General features: G+C 44.0%; 1 pseudogene; it reads left to right on the top strand.

Moving 5' to 3' along the window:
* The first annotated feature begins 1,450 nt into the window (after window positions 1–1,450).
* Window positions 1,451–1,569, top strand: LOC132805675 (5S ribosomal RNA; annotated as a pseudogene).
* Window positions 1,570–4,888: the final 3,319 nt, after the last annotated feature.

Consider the following 4,888-nt stretch of genomic DNA (forward strand, 5'->3'; position numbering starts at 1 on the left):
GATATCTGAAATGATCACAAGTTGTCGTGCAGTGGCCCGAACTAAAAAGGATTTAATAAAAGGTAGAGCACAACAAAAGATGAAGGCAACAACAAGCAAAGCTGCACCTACAGTCAGACCAATCTTGACAAACCATGCTACCCAGGACGCTAATACAGTATTCAGCCAATCAAAACCCTGATGATCAAACCCTGCATTGTTTTCATTTTTATCTCCCTTCTTAGATTGTTTAGTATTTCCATTGCTTCAGTCAAAGATCCCCCAGGGCTAGTGTTGTTAAGTATAAAGGTGCAGCAATGTTGCCCAAAAATCACACAAACTCTGCCTTTTTCTTCCTGTATCCAATCTAAGGCCTGTCTGTTTTGTCATGTCATTTTAGTGGTCGCATCCAATTGTTCTCCGAAGGCCACAACAGCATCATCAGTATAGTTGATAAATCTCTGCTTTTTGTAATAAATGTAATTATCCCATTCAGCACTCTTGTTAATCCCTATCATTGGGATACTAGCTTCCCAGCCCGCGACAATCTCATTGCGGGCCTTAAACTCGTTAGGAATACCTCTTGGCTATTCTATACTATCAATCTGAATTGTCGGATCAGAGACATACCGTCGCTTAGTTCGGCGACTGTAACGTAGCGTCAAGCTGCGTGTGGTGGTATAACTACCTTGTGTCGGAGCATTACACGGGCAAAGCTGTCACTCCAGTCTGTGGGCAGCGTCATGAGCAACCCTACTTTCTTACCTCAGCCAGTAAGTATCTGTCAGTGGGACACGTTGAGAATTTAAAACAGCCCCAAATGTGGTGTCCACTTCCATTTGATTCGTATTCCCACAAAGACCCATAAAGTAGCCTGCTAGTGTGGAACCATTTCACTTAAATCTTTCAAAACACCACCCTTCCCGTTTCCTGAATGCCGCCTCGGGAAACGTGTAATTAGTCTTACTGGTGAACCACGGGGTACTATATCAACACCACCGTTGGAGTTGCTGCCAGCCCACGTCATCCTACTGACAGAATGTAGTGGCCTGAAGTAGCAGGCACCAAAAGGGGGCAAGAGGACTGCCTGTAAGTTGATGAATCATTTGGTAAAGGGGTCGGCTAGAGTGCTTCAAACACCATTCAGTACAGATGGTCAAGTTAAAGGGCATATGGACAACAAAGTATGAGGGGGTTAACTTGGTACACAAAAAGCAGTCCTGTCAAGCCATTACTACGACTGTGCAATTTGCCAATTGATACCAGTGATTGTCACGATCGCGTACCCATGTTAGGGCAGCAAAATAACCCTGGCATTTCCTGTCCAGGTCTGCAAAGTTAATGGGCTCCAAGTCTTTTTATATAGGCCTGGCATGAGGGAGGTGGGTATCAGGGGCATCCCCCATGTCGTCCCTATCCATGCTTCCAAGAGGACTGTTCACGACATCTCCATAAGTATCATTTCTGTGTGGTCATAGGCCATACTAGTCTGAAAACGCCCGATCTCGTCTGATCACGGAAGTTAAGCAGACTCAGGCCTGGTTCGTACTTGGATGGGAGACCGCCTGGGAATACCAGGCGCCGCAGGCTAGGAATGCCTCATCTTCCGACGGCAGGAGGAGGAGTGTCTCATCTTCCTCAACGGCTAGAGGAGGAGCGCTTCATCTTCCGCCTGAGAACCCTCCAACCACAAGGAATGAACTCAGATTTCTCCAGTTTCCTCAGTTCCCCTCCCCCCACCTTGTCTCAGTCGGTTCCCTCAACTCAGCACCGCCCTCCTAACCTGCAATCTTCTTCCTGACCTTTCCGCCCCCACCCCACTCCGACCTATCACCCTCACCTTGACCTCCTTCCACCTATCACATCTCCATAGTCCCTCCTCCCTACCTTTTATCTTAGCCTGCTTGGCAAATTCTCCTGATTCCTGATGAAGGGCTTATGCCCGAAACGTCGAATTTCCTATTCCTTGGATGCTGCCTAACCTGCTGTGCTTTAACCAGCAACGCATTTTCTGCTCATTTCTGTAATGATCAGGATTCCCAAGAACTTCACCTCTACCTTCTTCAGAAACCTGTGGAGGCGTACTAGCCTCCTGTGTGCCCTACACGTCTACACGTTTTTCAGCCTTAACTCCACTCAGTGTTAGAGTTCATTTGTGCCGGTGAGAGAGTTTTAGTACAATCATTAAGGTGGTACCATATGTGTCGTCCTTCCACTGGATGACGGTAGGTGATGCCTTCATGACTGAGAAAGTTCTCGCTCCTCGACTCATTTCAGCATCTTCGAAATACCCGAACGTACACACAATCCCCGGGCTGACTAGGTCCATCCTCGTTGACAGCTGTCTGTTCCCTTTGTATTTCCAGCAGGTGGATAGTCTCATGTATCATTGGTGGCTGCCGCATATATTGCTTAAGGTCTGAGTTTAACTGCTCCAAGCTAGGCCCTTTGTATGCGCCTGTCCACCTGGGCACTGTCATCGGTCTACCTGTGAGCATCTCAAGCGGTGTGAGCATCTCATGTCGTGTGAGATTGTAAAGCCAGTGGTAGCACATCCATCCAATTAAGGTTGGTGCTTGTGCATATCTTGTTTAATTTGGCTGTCAATGTCCCATGAATTCTTTTCACCGTACCCTGTGACTGATGATGATATACGTATCCAAACCTCTGCTTGATTTTCAAAGAATGCAGCATCAAAGTAACTGCGTTCTGAATGAAGGCAGACTCATTCTCTGAGCTGATTTCCGACGGTATACCAATCCTTGAGATATCTTCATTCATCATAAATGTTACGACTGCCCCAGCTCCTGCTTTCAACCTTATTTCCACTGGTCCAGCTGCTTTCACTCTCCCCCCATCTGTATCATGTTGCGACCACAAGTTTTATGCTAATGTATCCAATTGCTCATTATCATATTGACCATCTTCCTCCACTGTCACTGGCATGCTCCATTGGATTGTTACCTTGGCTTCCTTTCAAGTTGCAGCACACTAGTGTTTTTATATAGCTGCCATCCCTGCGTTCCCAAAGCCCTGTCGTGAACTTATACCCTTCCCTAATTGTTTCTACATGCATGGCCATAGTGCCTAAATCTTTAGATTGATATCCCTTATTTACCAGTAAGGCTACATTCAGTGCAGACTCTGGGACACTCTACCATTTTGGCTGGAATGGATTTCTTCAAAATGGATTTGCAGGATCACTTCGTGCTTCCCTAATAACATTGCTTCACTTCTCACGTTTTGTGGAGCACTGTCTTTCTACTGCCAATGTCTTTCTCACACCTCATCCTGAAATTAATCAAGTATCATCCAGCTCAGATTTAGGTGGTCTTGCTTTAGTCAACATTTTAAACACCTCTGCTTCCCACATCCCCCAAATGTCTTGAATATCACTTGCTTTCTCCACTATCCAATAAACATTAACAAGTTTAACTTCTGTCATCATTAATTGTATATTGGCCTTTTCTACGACCGAGTCCTGCTATGCGCACTCCAAACTTACATCTAACTGTCAGCTGGGATTATTTGTACTGTTCGTGAGTAATTACGAGACATCTCCTTTGATTTTCATTGAGGAGGGCTATTGTGTTTGGTGAGTTTGAAGGAACTGTAAAAGAGCAGAGGGAAATACTTACCCACAGTGAGGAAGGTAATAAGTAGGAACATGTTAGCATACTTTACATTCCAATGTGTATATGTGCTGTGTGTTAGTGGTGAGGCTGATTGGTGGGATAAACAGAGGGGACGTTTAGGGATTATAAGTAAGTTTGATGATACAAATATTCACAGGGTGAATGGTAGTGAGGAAGATAATCTCAGGGTACAGATAGAAACAGACACATTTGTCATTAGGGCATGTGAGTGGTAGATGAAATTTAACTTTGATAAATGTGAGATGATGCTTCTTGCCAGGAGGCATAAGACAAGACAGTACTCAATGAGTGGTGGGATACGAGGAAGCTCAGAGGAAATAAATATCACTCAATGTGGCAGAAGTGGTTAATGATTCAGTGAAAAAGGTATATTTACCAGCAGGGATTTCCTGTCTGTAATCTGGAGGACTTTGGTTCAGTCACGATTGGAGTTTTGTGTGCAGTTCAGGTCACTGTACGATAAGAAGGATGTGATTGCATTAGACAGGGTGCACAAAGACATTCATGAAAATGTTGCTGGGAGAGTAGCAGTTTAGTTGTGAAGACAGATTCTGGATAAGGTCGAGTTGCGATATTACGAGTAGAGATAAGAGGATAAGACGATGAGGGGCATGTATTGGGGGAATATAAAGCAGTTTTTTCCCCTTCTCTGAAGATCCAATAGCAATGTGGCCCATATTGTAGCTGAAAGGCTCGAGGTTCAAAGGGAAGATGACATCCAGAGGACGGTCAGTTGAGTTGGCAATCTTCAAAATCTTGAAAAAGGACTTGAATGACAATCAAGATAATGGTGTAAGTTTTGAAATGGGACACATGGAGTTTATAATATAATTTTCGAATTACAAACGCGAGGGATCGATGAGTCAAGTCTATCTCAAATGATGTTATCATTCAAGGATTTGTAACTTAAATTTCGAAATTTGTTTCTGTTTTTAGATTCGATTAGATGATTACCACTGTGAAAACAGGTCCTATAGCCCAACAAGTCCACACTGACCCTCCGAAGAGCAACCCACCTAAACCCATTCCAATACATTTCCCCCTTCACCTAACATTACGGGCAATTTAGCATGGCCAATTCATCTAAGTTGCACCTAATTAATTTTTGTTTTCGTTTTGAAGAAATATTAACTCGTGTACGTTCAAACTGTTGTGATGGTTACTATGAACTTCTGGTTCTGAGTTAGAGAATTCATTCACAGATAGATTTTGCCAAACAAGTTGCAGAAGTGAGTTAAAAGGAAAGCAACAAT

The sequence above is a fragment of the Hemiscyllium ocellatum genome, chromosome 51, assembly GCF_020745735.1.
Source record: "Hemiscyllium ocellatum isolate sHemOce1 chromosome 51, sHemOce1.pat.X.cur, whole genome shotgun sequence".
Classification (NCBI taxonomy): Eukaryota; Metazoa; Chordata; class Chondrichthyes; order Orectolobiformes; family Hemiscylliidae; genus Hemiscyllium; species Hemiscyllium ocellatum.